The sequence below is a fragment of the Notechis scutatus genome, chromosome 4 (genome assembly GCF_049901735.1).
Source record: "Notechis scutatus isolate UNSWTSFEM ecotype Mainland chromosome 4, rNotScu1.2, whole genome shotgun sequence".
NCBI lineage: Eukaryota > Metazoa > Chordata > Lepidosauria > Squamata > Elapidae > Notechis > Notechis scutatus.
The window spans coordinates 76,742,138-76,760,925 of record NC_142012.1 but is presented as its reverse complement, the minus strand read 5'-3'; the positions used below and the strand labels follow the sequence as shown (position 1 = coordinate 76,760,925).

At 42.6% G+C, this 18,788-nt stretch overlaps 1 protein-coding gene across 6 annotated transcripts in view; it reads right to left on the bottom strand.

Annotated features, from left to right (window-relative positions):
* SHLD2 (shieldin complex subunit 2) overlaps positions 1-18,788 on the bottom strand; it is a 133,984-nt gene that overhangs the window by 114,792 nt on the left and 404 nt on the right. Inside the window, exon 1 of one of the 6 annotated variants that reach the window (XM_087963846.1) lies at positions 9,786-9,891. The exons of 3 other annotated variants lie outside the window; for them this stretch is intronic. The gene's annotated coding sequence lies outside the window, so the exon portion shown is untranslated. Of the gene's footprint in view, positions 1-1,526; positions 1,563-2,776; positions 2,887-9,785; positions 9,892-18,788 lie in introns of those variants that run through there. 2 more of the 6 variants (XM_087963847.1, XM_087963850.1) reach the window with 2 other exon arrangements.

Here is an 18,788-nt window from a genome sequence, read left to right as displayed (position 1 = left end):
CATCACAAAGCCAAGAACAATGTTGAATGATGACTGCAGAATTACCAATAACTCTAATAATGACCACCTAAATGTGCCCCCTTCTGTTTAGGACATTTATTAGAAAGAAAAGAAGGGGCGAAAGAAAGTAAGGTTTTGGTCCAGTGTCCAGCTCTGCAATTTCCAAAGAGCTTTGAAGATTAAACAGAGTTAAAGTCAAGTTTGGGATGATATCATTCACCAGCATTTCTTTCCTTGAATTTTAATTATGGCCTGGACCTGCTCAAGAGGAACATCCATCCAAAACTTAACGTCACTAAAGTTGATTGTCATTTTATTTTATTTTTGTTCATAAATGGAGCAGCCAGAAGATCAGAAACACGAATAATTGAACTCCCTCACAAATTTAAACTATTCCAATTATTTATATCCCCTCTATTCCAAAGACAGGCCTCTTGAAGCTGGCTTACAAGTACCATCAATAGATATAAATAATATTATAACAAATAAAAAACGTGACCACCATTTCCCCCCGAAAAGGGTGGTCATGGAGTCCCCAAAGCCCAGTCTATGGACCGGCACTGGGTCGTAGCATGCCAGAAACCGGGCCGTGAAGTCCCATCTGCGGGATGTAGGCAGCACACAAAACCACGCCCCGTCCGATCCACGAAAAAACCTCTCTCCACGGAACCGATCCCTGGTGCCCAAAAGGTAGAGGGACATTGCCCTAGAACAGGGGTCTCCAACCATGGCAACTTTAAGCCTTGGCAGACTTCAGCTCCCAGAATTCCCCAGCCAGCTTGCTGGGGAATTCTGGGAGTTGAAGTCTGCCAAGGCTTAAAGTTGCCATGGTTGGAGACCCCTGCCCTAGGAAGACACAGATGCCAGACCAAGTGAAGCCATTCTGAACCTAAACTTCCCTTCTCCTGGTTTAAAAATCAGAATTTTGAAAGAATGTAATTTATTGCTATCCCTCCAAATTTCCTTTGATAAACAGCTCTCCCGACAACTGGGTGACTTTCACTCCACATGTAAACATGGCCCGCAACTTCTCAAGAATCTGAAATCAACCTCATTCTTTCATAAGGATCATGCTTCCAGTTCTATGGAAGGCCTCAGTATCTCTTTTAAGTTCATAAAGTTGACGGTGGAGCAGAATATGTGCTCAAACTCTACTCCCAATAAACTGGGGGAGGAGGAGGATTGCTGAAGTATACTTTTGCTTTGCAAACAGCAGACAAACCAGAACAATGTTGGGTGAATCAGGCCAAGAGAGACCAAAATTGGGGTCCTTAAAGCCAGACTAGATGAAGAACAGGGAGAAATTAGGAGGGATTTGTTCCCATTGCAACAGGATGCGAAACTAGAGTCACCAGTCTACCCAAATCAAGAGATTCTCCAACTGCATAATGATCAAAATCAGTACTATGATTTCTGACTCTTCTAAGGTGAAGACTAAACTTATTGTTAAGCCTACTTCAGTAGGCTTAACAATAAGTTTAGTCTTTCAAAGGAAGGTGGGGAACAATTGTACGCCCCGGCCCTACCTGGCCTCCAGCTCCCAATCATGTCTGGCTAAAAAGAAAAGGTGGCCTCTAACCTGGTTTGATCACTATGCTTAGGAAGCCTCCATCCTCCAGGGGAGGGCTTGACGGCTTTGCTGCGGTGAGCCAACAAGGACAAGGGTTGTGCAGGCACGCTGCTGCAGCACTGGTCAAACAATTTGCTCAAGTTCTTTGATAAAATCAACGGAAAGAAATCTGGATAATTGCAGCTATGAGAGGCCAAACCTGGGTTTCTTCATATACATCCTTGTTGGTCATTTCATCCCTGGGCAGGGATTATTTGCCTAGTTACTTCTATAGACCGCATGTACATACATGTAGCCTTGGAGAAAGATAGTCTGAAGGTCAAAGTAGATATGCAACTGAGAGTAGCCAGAGGAGGCCACGTTTCATACAAAGGGATGACCAGTACACAGGATCCACCACCATTAATCTGAAAGCCCAGTTCCCTTCTGGGGGATTTTACTGATTATCTAATTAACTAATATCCTGGCTTTCTACTCAGGTCTAACCTGGCAGGATTGATTTCATGAACCCCAAAAGTATTCTTGACAATGAATATGCCATATGGCATGCCTGGAGAAAGTTATTGTTATTAAAAGAATGTTTTACCAATAGCCAAGACGGGAGATTTTGGGGGGGGGATGTAATGACATTTGAGGCACCACCCTGTTGGTTTTGGCATTGTTCAGTTCCTTGTGAATTTGTGTCTATGTCTGTGGAATCTTGGGACTTGCCTATTATTATTATTATTATCATCATCATGTCATATCTTCATCTCTTATTTTTTCTTCTTCCTACTTCCTCCTCCTCCTCCAGTTTTAATTGCCAGTTTAGGCCAGGGGTCCCCAAACTTTGCAACTTTGAAGCCTTGGCATGTTTTGGTGTGGGTGTGGGTGTGGGTGTGGGTGTCTTATTAATTCCGATTAAATCTGCCCCTGCTTTGGTTTTTAGACTAAGCTACAGCCAAGCTAGATATTGCCACCTGTTCAGAATCCCCTTAGCTCGTTTCTGCATCTCCCTGGTGGCTTAATGGCCACCTGAAATTCTAACTTACATTTTGATCGTGCAATACAGGTTTTTTTTTTCAAGTTAATGTTACTGAATGGGGGGAAAATATCTGCCACTCACATGTCCAGGTTGGAAGTGAAAAGGTACATTTCCATTAGCACAGTTAATTATTACACCATTTCTCAATATGTTCCCCATATGGGCAGCCAATAGAACATTACCTCTTTATCTGTAAAGTGGTCAGAGCCTTATTGATGGGTCAACGATCTATTAAAATCCAACTAGTTGCATCAGCAGCTTTTGAGCTTTGCTAGGAACTGCAACCAATTGTTGAAACTGCTCTTACCACACTATTTGAACGCATGAAAGCAAGGAAGAGACCTGGAGAAAAAAGAACTTGCATAAGCATGCTAATAAGACGAGGGATTTGTACGTGCAATTCTTGATCATCTGTTATTGTTTGGGCAATGCTGCATAGTATGTTTCTGTACTAGGGCTATACGTGTTTCGAAAATGATTCTGAACACAAGTTCTGGAATACATTCAGATGCCTACCATGGAACATCTCTTTAAAGTGGATTTAAAGATCTCCCCCCACCCCCAGGTTTCCTGAATAGAGAAAGGCCAGTCTGTGCACTCTTCCCATTCCAGATTCATTCTTATGAATCCTTTCTGAAACATGCCCAGCCCTCTAGTATTTAAACAACCAAGTCTTAATGTTGTGGGATTCAATACAGTTCAAGAGCATATACAAAAAGAGGAGAAGGTCAAAGAACATGAGGCAGATCCAGAAGAAGATGGAGAGACCACATCACACTCTACAACAGGGCTGTCAAACTCCCAGGTGTGTCATATGCTGGCCATGGCCACACCCGTTTTATTGAAGGAGGAAAAGCCCCAATACGACACGTGACGATGCCATGAGTTTGACACCCCTGCCCTACAACAACATCAATTAACAATGGATGAAGCTGCCAGAAGGGCAAGAGTCCAAACTTTGCATCTCCTGAGGAGGAGGAGCAGAGGTAGAAGCAGAAGCAGAGGAGGAGGAGGAGGAGCAGGAGCAGGAGGAGGAAAAGAAGAAGAGGAAGTGGAAGAGAAAGAAGGAGGAGGAGGAGGAGGAAGAGGAGGAGGAGGTGGTGGTGGTGGAAGAGAAAGAAGAGGAGGAGGAGGAAGAAGAAAAAGGAGGAGAAGAGGAAGAAGAGGAAGAAGAGAAGAAAGAAGATGAGGAGGAGGGAGAGGAGGAGGAGGAGGGAGAGGAGGAGGAAGAAGAAGAGGAAGAGGAAGGAGGAGGAGAGGAGGAAGAAAAAGAAAAATAAGAGGAGGAGGAGAGGAGGAGGAGGAGAAGGAGAAGAAGTAGAATAAGAAGAGGAGGAGGAGGAGGAAGAAGAAGAAGAAGAAGAAGAAGAAGAAGAAGAAGAAGAAGAAGAAGAAGAAGAAGAAGAAGAAGAAGAAGAAGAAGAAGAAGAAGAAGAAGAAGAAGAAGAAGAAGAAGAAGAAGAAGAAGAAGAAGAAGAAGAAGACTACTTAACACAACTTTTATTTTTCTGCAACTATGATTCCAGATCACTTCCCTCAATGGCCTGAATTACACCTTAGAGTCTGAACTGTAAACTATATTTTACCAACCATAAGGCCGGGCTCACACATTGTAATTATTCAGAATTACATTACTCAGAACTGTAACTTAGCACCAGGGATATTAGTGTTCACGCCAGCTGGTGTTACTATACAGGAAGAAGGGAGTTAGGTTTGAAATGGGCAGGTTACCACAAGCCACTGCAAAATCTGCAGCGATCTCAAAATCAAGTTAATCGTAATTTCTTAGAACAGATAAGGATAGGCATCACATTAGATAACGGTGCTCTTAAGCACATGTATGCTGAACACCTGGGTGCCATAAAAATAATAATAATGAAGACATGAGTCACCTTGGTTATCAAGTGGGGAGCTACAGCTAAAATACAGCTAGGATATTCCAGTTTATGACTGAAAAAAATCAGCAAGGGGCAGATTTTATAGACTAACCAGCCGTTTAATGAGAGGTTCTAGCTTATCAATAAACGTGCAGCTCACGCAGCTTAAATTTAAGAGGCAAAAGTACAAAAGTGAATTTTTAAAATTAAGCTTGCTTTGCAACGGTATCCTTATTCAAGTTTAATTTTCAATTTGGTGTTTCATAAAAAAGCTACATAAGGACATTCACGTAATAAGCTGGAGATCCTTAAGGTTCTTGCTCAGGTGTATCGTGCTCACCTATGGAAGATATATTTTGGCCCGTCTCACTTGATTGCACTTTAAAGTTTTATTTTATCTGGTTTCAAGCGACAACAAAACTGAATCTTCAGAAAAACTGGGGACAAAGTCCTAGATCAATGGAAGAACTGCTGCTTAAAGGAATTCTGAGGTTCGGTTCCTGACGTTTTCTGCATAATCTCCCATGTCGGTAACTTTTAACTGGGTGAAACAGCTCATTAAAGGGCAAAACCTTTTTCAACCAACATATCTCACACAGTGCTAACTTTACAGAATGCCAGGACCTGTGACTCCCATGGAAATGAAATTCTGATGTTCCTTGACATCATCCCACGAGTCTCTGGGGACGCCTAGGAAGCTTACAAGCTTTTTTTTTTTTTTAAATCAATGGGGATCACATGACCAGGCTGATGGCAGGAGCACAGATTTGGACTTGCAATTTCTTTCCTGGGAAGCTCGCAAGGAGAAAGTCAATAGGGACCTTTTGTTCTGACCAAGGCTTCCTGAGACTAATTAAGCACACGCTTAGTCCAAACAACTGTTGTTTTATTTCAACGCTGGGAATGATGTGCATTCCCAGCCCATAATGAGTCTGTCTCTTGAGATAAGCACCCACCTTTCTCTCCTTTGAATTGCTGCCAACAACTGAAATGCCAAATTGACTGTAAAAAAACCAACCGAAGTACAAAAGTCCACACAGAGCTTCAAGGTTTAACCCGAACAGAGCGAACGACTTTGCTTCCTGCAAAGGTTTCTTCACCTTTGCCTATCCTTTATACCTTAGGGGAACGGCAATCACTTCCAAGCCTTACTTCTGAGTCGCCCCTTTTGTCTTAGCTGCTCTTGCCTTCTAGCAGCTCTGCGTACACGCACACTGGGAACAGGCTCCCCTTGCTCCTCTGCTTCGCTGCTGCCAGACTCTGGAGGCTCCGGAGTCAGCAAATAACTCCCAGATGGTCCTGGCCCCATCTCTTAATCGGACGCAGGACCCTCATCCGAGTCCTCCCCAGACTCCCGGACTGGTCCCGTTGTTCCCCACTGTCCCGCTGCCATCTCCACAGGCTGCCAGCAAACCACAACACCTTGCAGGAAGCCAATGGACCATGGATTGTCTGGTCTACAAGAAAATGCCACATAGCATAACCAGATTTGACCCTGAAAAACGGCCCAGCATCGACTTCAATGGATCAACAGCATTTAATGAGCAGTGGTGGTGCAGTGGTGAGAATGCAGTACTGCAGGCTACTTCTGCTGACTGCCGGCTGCCTGAAGTTCGGCAGTTCAATTCAAGGTTGACTCAGCCTTCCATCCTTCCGAGGTGGGTAAAATTTGGACTCAGATTGTTGGGGCAAGACACCGACTCTGTAAACTGCTTAGAGGGCTATAAAGCACTGTAAAGTGGTATATAAGTCTAAGTGCTTTTTCTATGGAAGAATTTAAAAAAAAGATGTGAGGATAAGAGAACCATGTATGTTCTTGCCAATATTTTCAAAAAGAATGGAGGACCATAATTTTTCATCAAGGAGAGAAGCAACCTAGAACTAAGGAGAAATTTCTTGACAGTGAGAACAATTAATCATTGGAATTACTTATTTTTGGAAGTTGTGGGTGTTCCAACACTGGAAATTTTTAAGAAGAGATTGGACAGCCACATCTGGAATGGTGTAGGGCCGGGATGGCGAACCTATGGCACGTGTGCCGGAAGTGGCACGCAGATTTGAGAGGTCGCCCGGAAGAGCCCCACTGCGCATTCGCACGCGCCCCTGCCAGCCAGCTGATTGGCGGGTATCTGTCACGCATATGCAGGGGGGATGCGCGTGTGGGAGACATGCGCGCATACAGAGGCATGTGGCACGCAGGGGGTTTACGTGCACATGCGCATAAGTGTGTGGTGCAGGGGGGTCGCGCACACATGCGCAGGGGGACAGTAGGAGTCGCAAGCACATTGCATCATGCATGCAGGCACACATGCGCAAACATGTGCGTGCACTTTTGGCATGCAAAGTGGAAAAGGTTAGCCATCACTAGTGTAGGGTCTCCTACCTATGCAGTGGGTTGGACTAAAAGACCTCCAAGGTGCCTTCTAACTCTGTATTCTGTTTTCTTTATCCTTCCAGCTATTTGCTCCTATTTTTCTTTCCAACTTTATCAACTAAGTTCACTCTACATTTTTTGTTGCTATCTTTCTTTATTATTTTGGACAATTACAAGATGAAACTTCCAAGACAACACCACATAAGATTTAGTTTCCTTATATTGGATCCTCTCACTTGAAAAGGATCTATTTCTGAATGACATGCGTTTGTACTTTTGTTTCTGAATGTTTTATGTAGATGTCAATTGTGACACGATCACCAATCCCATGCAGTCCAACAAGATATATCTTTCTCACAATTATGGGTGAGAGGTTGCTGGTTATTTTTTACCGGTCTACCATCGAGAGCATTCTGGCATACTGTGTAACGGTGTGGTATGTTGGATGCTCTGCAGTGGATAAGAAAATGCTCCAGAGAGTTAGAAACACAGCACAAAGAAATCACTGGTTGCTCTCTTTCTTCTTTGGAAGAGATTGCGAAGACCAGACTCCTCTCTAGAGCATTAAAAATCTCCACAGACCGTTCTCATCCTGGACATTCATATTTCGATCTGTTACCATCAGGGAGGCGTTATAGGTGTCCTAAAATGAGAACTAATAGATTGAGAAACAGTTTCTTTTCCAAGGCAATAATTGTCTTGAATCAAACAGTGCATTTATGATTTAGTCCTATTAGTATTATTATAATTATTTTAATTTTTAAATACTCTGTAGTGTGATTGTGATGTGGTGTTTGGGGCACTGTGCTGGAGTAGCTTTCAAATTTCATTGTATTCGTGGAATGCAATGACAATAAAGGTATTCTATTCTATTCTATTCTATTCTATTCTATTCTATTCTATTCTATTCTATTCTATTCTATTCTATTCTATTCTATTCTATTCTATTCTATTCTATTCTACTCTACTCTACTCTACTCTACTCTACTCTACTCTATTCTTTCCATGCCCTGATTTTCCAATTAAAAACCAGCCATTGTTATGGATTCTAATCAGATTCCCATAAAAATGGGAACTCGGAGAGAAGTTAGGAAATAAGAATTTTGCATTTCCTAGAAGTCTACGAAGAACACTTGGTCTGAGATGTAAACAAATACCTTTGGCACAATCAAGGAAGTTTACAGTTATACAACATGGAGTGTTCCTGTTAAAATGTAACTAATGTGAAAAATGAATGCATAACTAATCAAAGACCATATTATGCAATGAATGAGAGGAAGGAATGGACTTGCCTGTCACAAGACAGCTACGAAAACGGACCACTATTGTGCTCAGCAGAAAACTATCTTGGGAAAAATCAAGAGATGGTGGAGGACGCTTCAATAGCAACATCAAATTGATCATGGGGTCAAGGGGGAGCTTTGAAAGGTTTGGATGCATTTCGACTGGGAGATTTTAAACGGTTCGAGGAGCATAAATCATTTGTTAGGTTTATACTACTGCCCAGGATAGGTTTCTGATACAGTTTCTGCAGTGAACTGGCTTCTTCATCATCATTTTTTTCCTTTATGTCAGAGATTGTGAAATTATGAATTAAAGTCCAGTATACATAGACACATAGACACAGACGAACATATAAAAATATCTTTCTCACCCTTATGGGTGGTTAATGTCTTCCTCAATTTAGGGTTCTCTACCATAGATCTGGGATGGATGGAGGGAGGGACTAGAGGCCTGGGATGAATAGATTTGTGGACGGATGGACGAAGCCCTGGGATGGAAGGATGAATGGATGACTGATGGACAGATGGACCAGAGGCCTGGGATGGAGGATAGAGGGAGAGGTGGACAGACCAGGGGCCTGGGATGGATGGATGGATGAATGTATGATTGATGGACAGACAGATGGACTAGTGACATGGCATGGAATGGATGGATGGACGGACCAGAGGCCTGGAAAGGATGGTTGATTGGACAGACCAGAGGCCTGGGATGGATGATAGATGGACAGATAGATCAGAGGCCTGGGATGGATAGATGGATGAATGGATAGATACAGATCGATAGATCTATCGATCTATATCTATCCATTTGTCTATCGATCTATCAATCTGACAGACAAACAGACAAGACATCTGGGTAGACATCTTCCCATTTTCTTCCTAAGAAGACAGTGGAAGGACAACACAGTGAGTAACATAGTAAGGCCAACACACAGTCAGTGAGAACAGTACTCTGATGAACGTATTGGAGTAGGACTGGGGAGACTCGGGTTCAAATTCTCCCTCAGCCATGGGTAACATTGGGCCAATTTTCCCCCTCTGCCCACTTACCAAATGGGCCTTGAACTCTCAGATACAAATCTAACAAAGGAAGAGGAGGGGCATCAAAAGCCACCGAAAATTTCAACAACTAGACAATGTACTCCCCTCTCTCTAGTGACCGAGGAAGATCAAATATTAGTACAGTATTTGTGCCCCAGACTCACAGACTGTAAACACCCATCCAGAGAAGCTACTTTGATCCGTGATAGTTCCCTGGAGTTGGAGTGCTATTACGTGGGATCTTGTGTTTTAGTTCAAGATGAATGAAAAGTATTCTTAAGGAACCCCCAATTCTCTTTATAAAATCTCCGCTGCAAATGTTCAGTGAGGAAAAAAAACACATGTAATCTCATCAGGATGGGTTCTTTTTCCTAAGCATGCTATGCTCAACTCCTTTGAATTTCCTGCCCTCTCTGGAGCTTATTGAAGGTTTGCCACAGAGAAGACAGCCTCGATTTACTCTCCAAAACACCTGAAGGCAGGGCAAGAAGGAATCAACGGTGGTGTCAACTCGTAAAGCATTCCTGGCTTGCTCTCGAGTTGCCATAAGAAGGAAGGGGGGGAGATCTGATGGAGCAGTTTGGTTGCTATCACCAGAAACACATTCTATGCATACCTTTCTCCAGATTGTGTCCCAGGTTACCAGAGCCAGCCAGAGAGGCGTGTTTTCTACAGCTTGTGAAAGTGCTTCATTGGAGAATGTGATTTATGACACACCCTGGGAGGAGAGGGGGAAAGGGTCATAGGTGAGCAGTAAATTACGTACGGCAGAGCCGACTGCACTTGGGAAAAGTGCCGGCATGTTGCTCCTAATAAATAATTGGATTTGTTTTGAAACTTGACTCATGAATTAATTAGGGCATCTGTCAGAACCCTGACAGGTATAGGCTGGTCATAGGGAGACCCAACCTGGAATTAAGGAGGGATTTCCTGACAGAGAACAATTAATCAACTCCAGAAGTTGTGGGTGCTCCATCACTGGAGGTTTCCAAGAAAAGATTGCCTAGGATACAGTAAGGACTCCTTCCCCGGGTGAGTGATTGGAGTAGATGACCTCCAAAGTCCCTTCCAGCCTTCATACAATGATTCTATAATTCTATAATGTCTTTCACAGCTCAAAACCGAGATCGCTTCATGACAGCTCGGCATGAAAAAGTCAGACAGTAAAAAATCAGATATTCTTTTTCACTCTAACCTCCGTGAGCCTTTAATGAAGAATTTCCCTTTTATTTTCTTGAGAGCAGCAATCTGCATGGCTGTTCTTCCAGCAGTCTGTTTCCTTCCCCTCCCCCCAAAAAACCCTCAGTTTTCCAGATCTGATGGAAGACAAAATACCTGTGCTGGGCACTGCTACCCAAATTTCTCCAAAACCAATAAAAGAAGCTGATATAAACCCTTCTGCCTTGTGAGCCTTTGTTACAATTCACCTTTCTGGGGCCATTTTCTCCTAATTGGCTTTGATTAAAAGTGCTAACAATTGGAGTCCCTTTCCAACATATCATGCTAAACTGCGGAAGATTATAATGAGACCAGCAGAACACAACCCCCCAAACTGTGCCCTGTTGAACAAATGATGGGTAGGGGTGTGGGGAGCGACTTGTCTCTCTTCTTCTTAATTGCCGATAATGGTTCTGCCATATTTCTGCTCTAAAGAGTTATTGCAAAGTTTCGAGAGAGTTATAGCAAGAAGATTCCAAAGCCGGCACAAGAGACTCTTTGTAACCATCTAGGATTCAGGCCATAAACTTCGGCTCTTCTGCCTGTGAATAGCAGCACAAAGGTTCTGGAGTTTAGCGATTTACAAGACAAAAAATATGTGCCCAATTAAGTCTCTCTCTCTCTCCCCCCCCACCACCCAAATGCCTTTTCTGGAAACCCTGAGGTCAGCCAGATTTCTGCTCATATAAACATTTGACTGGCATTTGCATTTCCCTGCAGTGATGAAGGTTGCCCGGCATTTGCTCTGTGGGTTTTCACTGAGCAGTGAAGGGCAGATTTTTTTGCAAGGTATGTCTGTGTGTGTGTGGGGGGGGGGAGGCGGTTTAACATTTGGGGGGGTCTGTGTAGTTCCACTGTGCGTGTTAAGGTTATTTATTTGGTTTTTATTTTGCAAATCGCTAGGAGCTGAGTTGAGCACACCTATACTGCCAAACAAATATATATGACCTTGCTTGTTTCTGACTTCAAGTTAATAAATTGGTAAAAATCTAGTTTCTCTTTGACTGTGGACCAGAATGCATACGTGGCAAATGAACAGAAATGCTGATTCAATAGATCAGCAGTGAAATACAGGTAATCCTCGAGTTACAACAGTTCACTTAGTGATTGTTTGAAGTTATGCGACAAGCTCCCCCGCCCCAGAGTTTACAACAAAGTCCCAAAATTACAAATGTTGCAGCACCACGGTAGTCGTTCGCCCTTACGAACGACCAGAGGCCCTGCAACATTCACCTTATTCCCCCCGTCCCCCCACAACTGCTTCGCCTCTCATCCTGCCGCGCCAGACTCTCCTTGCAAAGATCTGTCTCTGCTGCGGTTTCTTTGCCTTTGAGGAAGAAGAAACAAGGACGATTTTGCTCCCAGGGTCCGGTCAGCTTGCAAATACTTTTCGCGCCAAAAGTGAAATGTTCGGAGGGGGCTGTGATTTTCTGTGATTTCAGGCACCTATTCTCTGCAAAAGCAAAGGGATACCTGAAATCGTGTGAGAGCATGGCCCCCAGAACCTTTCACTCTTGGCGCAAAAAACATTTGCAAACTGACTGGTAGGCTGGAAGCAACAGGATTTCGTTCCCAGTGTCCGATCGGCTTGCAAATGCTTTTCGGCCAAGAGTTAAATGCTGGGGGGGGAGGTGCGTAATTTCATATGACTTTAGATACCCATTCTATGCAAAAGCGGAGGGGTGTTTGAAGTCACATAAGATCATGGCCCCCAAAACCTTTCGCTCTGGACTAGAAGAACTCCAAGGACCCTTCCAATTCTAGTCTGACTCTCTCAGTGCGAAAGGCATTTGCAAGCCAACCAGACACTAGAAGCGAAATCAACCTGTTCTTCTCCTCTCCCTCAAAGGCAAAGAAACCGTGGCAGAGAGGAGACAGATCTTTGCAAGGTGAGTCTGGCGTGGCAGGAAGGAAGAGGGGAAGCATGAGGTATCTCAGTGGGTTGGGGAGAACTTGGGTGGCCTGTTCCATCACTAGGTCCCCCCATGGCCATCCCCACCCTGAGATACCCTGTGCATTTAACACCCGTGCATTCGATTAACGAATGCCTGGGTGAAAGCAGGGAGTGATCATGTTCAATTTACGTGATTCACTCCTACGAATCCTCAGTTACGAATGTAATTGGCAGGCTCCATTACATTCATAACTCAAGGACTACCTTTACAATTTTATATAAAAATATAAAGGCAAGTGAAAGATTTCCCCATGTTCCTATTATCTTTAAAAGGAAGCCACCGAATTTTCAATGTATCTATTAATGCAATCAGGAATATCACTGGGGCTTACAGACAAGTTTCAGAAATAGGGGGGATTTTCTCTTTAGAAATACCCCAGTGGGAAAATGAGTAAGGAAAATCAAACACGTTTCCACTGTAGCCAAGCTTCCACTTTATCAAACCAGCGCTTATAGGGATGCAAAGTTTCATATTCACCCAATGCAGTATAGATAATCCTTGACCTACGACCACAACCGAGTCCAAAATTTTGGTTGCTAAATGAGACATTTGTTAAGTGAGTTTTGCCCCATTTTATGACCTATCTTGCCACAGTTGTTAAGTGAATCACTGCAATTGTTCAGTTAGTAACACAGTTAAGTGAATCTGACTTCCCCTGTTGACTTTGCTTGTCAGAATGCTGCAAAAGGGGACCATGTGACCCCCCCCCTGGAGGACACTGCAACTGCCATAAATGTGAATCAGTGGCCAAGAGTCTGAATTTTGATCACATGACCTTGGAATGCTGCAATGGTCCTAAGTGTGAAAAACAGTCACTTAACTTTTTTCAGTGCCTTTGTAACTTCAAACTGTCACTAAATGAACTGTTGTAAGTCAAGGACCAGCTATATCTCTCTCTGCAATCTGGGAATTCCTTACCATTCCTTGTCACCCCTCACAAGGAAAGTGCTGGACAACACGCCAGCCTCAACATGTCTATTCAGAGAAGAAACCAGAACTCCAAAGTAGGCAAACATAAAAAATAAAAAAAATGCCTTTGAAGACAAAAAAAATCTTGACTGATTTTGCAATAGTGTAGAGTTCAGCTGCGCAGGTGGGAAAGGTCTATCTTTGATCTCTGCTCTATGTCGCTAGCTCACTTTTTTAATTCCGGAAATGTGCCAGCCTTGTTCACGAGAGCAAATGTGAAATACTAAACGAGTACTAAAAAAATACTAAATGGGAGGTGCAAAGGGCAACAAGTACATGCCCTTAGCTTATGCCCCAGCCGCTACGTGATCACAAGCTGTAGAGTACAAACCATGACATGACCCTGTGGCAGCTCATCGCTTTCATTCATTCATTCATTCAGGACAGACAGAAGAAAGAGAGAGAGAGAGAAAGAGGGAAGGAGGGAGGGAGGGAGGAAGGTTGGTTGTTGGTTGTTTGGTTCTAGGTCATGAGAATTTTAACTTCTGTACACTATTCTTGTCTTGGGTAGAAAAGCATTTGTGGAATATAATGGCTCTCTGAGACTTGCAATAAAGATAACTCTATATCAGGGGTGTCAAACACAAGGCTTGCGGGCCAGCCTGGAAAATGTAAGGGACCAGCCTGTGTCTACCCAATGCAAAGGGGAAACATGCTAGCAGTTTGGGAAGTGGCATGAAGCTGGCCATGCCCACCCAGTCTAAACATCTGGCTGACTGCGTGATGAACCATAATGATAATACTGTCATTGGCAAATTCACCATTAGTCAATGGCAAAAAGCAGCTTTACTTGCAACTACTTACTACCTGTGATGATACCTTTAACACAACAACATCTGCCTATCCCAGATTCTTGGGAAGGACTAGAGAGGTGCACAAAAAAACTAAGTCCAGCCTAAACATCTGGCTGATCATAATAACATTGTTATTGACAAATTTACTATCAATCAACCCTCAATGAAATTGAGTTTGACACCCCTGCTCTATACAGTTGTGCTTCTGCCTTATGTCTTATACGCAGCCTTATATGATTAATGACACATGCCAAGTTCAATGATAGCCTAAATGGATTAGGCCCTCACATTTGACCTACACATTTTCTACTAATCTAGGCCACACTTGCTTTACTTCTAGTTTTATTATATTTTTATTGGTCTCTTTGTTATAGTGCTTAAGAAATGCAATGTCTCATTCAGAGCCCAAAGATTTGGATAAAGCATTTCCTTAACGCATTCTCCTACTTTATGTGACTTTGATCGCAACTCATGGGGAAAGGCTCATAAGAACAGGAAGTGGACATGTTCCAGACTGAGACAAAGACAACATGCAGTAGGTTGTCAGCAAACATCCTTAAAGATCTCGGGACAGCTGTTTCTCCACCCTCACAATGATTTAGAAGCCCGCTTTTAAAGGATTTGCATAAATTTGAGAAAACAGCATTTCAGGGAGAGGAAAAAAAAAAAATCAGTTCCTGCCCAGTCACGGACTTGTCCGTAGGCACAGCCAACTAAGGAAGCTCTTCTTATCTCTTGGGATATCTGATGCAAGCTGTTTCTGCGCAAGCCGACTCAATGCAAACAGATGGAAAGAGGAGGATTTTCAAAATAGTCCAGCTTTAAGAAGGGCCACTTCACATGACAAGTTGTTGTTTTTTTTGCAAGCTATGCCCTTTTTTCTTATGCTGGGAAAACAACAACCCTGCATCAGTATAGCTGTTACTTCACTATGTGGGAGCTTTCTAGCATTTCGAAGGTCACAACAGTTATAGAGGACTGAGAAAATATCTACAGACCCCTCACCATCCTGGACATAAACTTCTCCCCTCAAGACCCCGCTGTAGAGCACTGCATGCCAAGACAACCGGACACAAAGACAGTTTTTCCCCCCATGCCATCATTTTGCTAAACACTTAATTCCCACAGCAATGTGTTATGCCCAAGGATATCTAACCATGTGGCAGGACTGTATTACTATAATTCTTCTCACTTTTCCTGTTACCTACGCCTATTGTTCTGACCCAAGCCTTGTTCAAATCAAACAAACACGAATTGTTCATAAAAGCAAACCTCTTTTAATGCGGTGCTGTGAATTCAGTGCATTCCCAGCCAAGAAACATTTAAACCTATTTGTCCGGTATCAAAAGCAAGCCCTTTCAAGGTTGCAAAAGGCTGCCAAGAACAGAAGACCAATTACTGATTAAATATTCACCAACAAAAGTTTCAAAAACAAACCAGAATAAGCAGGGCTTCAATGAGGACTCTTGAGTCTAAAGAACTCCTTTGCTTCCTGCAAAGAACACATCCCCAAGGGCTGGTTTTTATCCCTTATGGGAGGGGCCATCACATTCCAGCCTTACTCCCGAGTCGCCCTTGCTGCTTCAGCTGCTTTTTCCTTCGAGCAGCCCTGCATGCAGGCACACTGGGTACAGGCTCCCTGCGGTCCTCTGTATCACTGTTGCCAGACTCCACAAGCTCTGAAGGCAGCTCCCTACTCTTCAATAGTCCTGGCCCCATCGCTGCATCACACTCAGGCCCCTCATCCAAGTCCTCGCTCTTAGAGACCTCAGCCATCCGCACTTGCTGCTGGCAAATCACAACACCTATTGGTATCTTGTGACTATCACTATATTGGTTCTATCTTATGATTTATAAAGGTATCTTATGATTTATGACTTATCACTTTGTTGCTTCTGTGTATAGTGAAAGCTTCTGCGCCGGAGACAAATTCCTTGTGCGTCCAATCACACTTTGCCAATAAAGAATATTCTATTCTATTAACGTATGTTCCCATGCACCATATAATAAACACTGTTTTCATGAAATATAAACAATTTAAGTGTATTTATGTCAGGGTTATATATATCCTACCCCTATGCCCAATGAAACGTGAAGGAAACAGTATCAAGCTGTATATTGAATAGGCTTTGCTATGTTATTGTACAATAATTCAGCTTTGCTTTAATCAGAACCAACCTTTAAGTTTCCACAGACTTATTTTAAAAAGCTCTGAGGACTGGTATGAAGCAATATGATATGTCCAGCTCAGAATCTGATTCGAAGCTGATATGAAGCAAGCCAACATCCAGCTCAGAATCTAATTTAAATTAATTTAAAGTCGAAGCAGCCAATCTGTAGTTCCCATTAAGAGTTGGTTTCAACTCTTTAATACTTAGAAATGTCAAATTCAGGGGTAGAGTTAGAGGGGTGAGCTGGCCCTCATTCCTTGCTAGGTATGCCCTCCCTGCAATATTCATTCTGCATATTTTATTTTTTGTATTTTATCAGGCAATACCTCAGCCGCTATTATGCTGGCTGGAGAATTCTGGGAGTTGAAGTCCACAAGTCTTAAAGTTGCCAAGTTTGGAGACCGCTGGTATGAACTCAGCTTTTGCTCAAGAGCTCTGAAGACAGTGCAGCACCAGGGAGAAAAAGACAGCAGCATCCATTATGTTGTGGTCATGTTCATGTAAGACTTTTCATCAGGGCAATTCAACTAGCAGTTGCATTGGCATTACATGGGGGTGCTATTGCTCAAATCCAGTATTTATTTATATGATCAAAGAACAGGAAATCCTCCAAGACAACCTAACCCAAAACAAGGGAATGGGGTCACAGGAAAATGCACATTAACAACGCATAAAGTAAAAACAGTCCAATAAACTCAGCAGTTACCATCCTGGTGTAAAATGTTCGTCTGCTGCTATTCATTTAGTCGTTCATACATGGCTGCATTCATCTGATACACTGAATTGGGAGGGTGGGAATCTCCAAGATTAAGCAGTTGCACTGGCATAATGGATAACAGTGGGCCCTATTTATTTAGCGGCACCTATTTATCATTAAGTGTTGTACCTTATGATTCTTGACTCTTGATGAATGTATCTTTTCTTTTATGCATACTGAGAGTATTTACACCAAGACAAATTCCTTGTGTATCCAATCACGCTTGGCCAATAAAGAATTCTATTCTATTCTATTCTATTCCCTCATTCATTAAGCCAACACAATGCAGTTAATTGGGGCATGGTTCCTTCTATTGCACAATCCCCAAAAGATAAGTTAATTGGATAACCAAGATTAATCGGGTTGCCTGAATTCCAGGTTCTTCAAACATCTCCTCCTTTAATGTGGCTTAGCTTGCCAGGCCTTAGGGCAGAGTTTCTCAACCCATGCCATCTGAAGGTGTGTGGACTTCAACTGAATTTTGGGAGGTTGAGAAACACGGAGCTGCAGGAAGATGCTTTGTATGGAGTCCTTGTGCTTGGAAAAAGCTCAGCTTGCACCGTTGCATCCAAGAAACCCTTTCATTTCACAATGGGGCAGGAATGACCACAATATGGCAGGTCGCACAGTCAGACAAATGTTTAGTCTGGATTTGGCATATTTATTCCATCTATTAAGTCCTTCCCAAGGATCTGGGATAAAATATTCTGATCTGATGCTTAAATAATATTAAAGTATTGTTACAGGATCCAAGCTGTTCCAAGTTTTGCAATTCACTTGTCCGATTGACTTTTTACAGTTAATACCATTATGGTTCATTGGACAGTCAGCCAGATGTTTACTGATTTGGCATTTTTTATCCACCTAGTAAGCCCTTCCTAAGGACCTGGGATAGCCAGAAGTTATTAAAAGTATTGTTACAGAATGTAAGCTGTTCCAGTAAAGCTGCCTTTTGCAATTGATTGATGGTAAATTTGTCAATGACAATGTTATTATGGTTAAGTCAGCCAGACCTCTAGGCTGGATTTAGGTTTTTTGTGTACCTCTCTAGTCCTTTCCAAGAATCTGGGATAGGCAGATGTTGTTGTGTTAAAGGTATCATCATAGGTTGTAAGCAGTTGCAAGTAAAGCTGCTTTTTGCAATTGACTAATGGTGAATTTGCCAATGACAATATCATTATGGTTCATCACACAATCAACCAGATGGTTAGACTGGATTTAGCAATTCTGTACACCCATCCAGTCCTTCCTTCCCAAGGATCTGGGATAGGCAGATGTGAACTTTTGATGGTGTTAAAGGATGCAAACTGTTCCAAGTGAAGCTGCCTTTTTGCAATTGACCGATGGGGATTCTGTCAATGCCAATTTTTATTACCATTATCATCATTAAGTTAGCCAATGTTCAGACCAGATTTGCCATTTTTATCCACTACTGAGTCCTTCCCTGGGATAGGCAGATGTTCTCTGATGGGATTAAACGCATCCTTACAGAATGTAAACTATTCCAAGTAAATCTGCAACAGATTGACAGTTATCTAATCCACACTGAATGATCCCCATTATTATAGTTTTACACCATTTTTCTAAAATTTAATATTATACATACTATATATATATATATATATATGGATCTTTGTTATTCGGGTTTTCTCCGCTAAGATTATCTTACGCGGGAGAAACCCGAATAAAAAGATCCACATACAAATACCCAGAACCTCAGAAAACAAATATATATATATATATATATATATATAT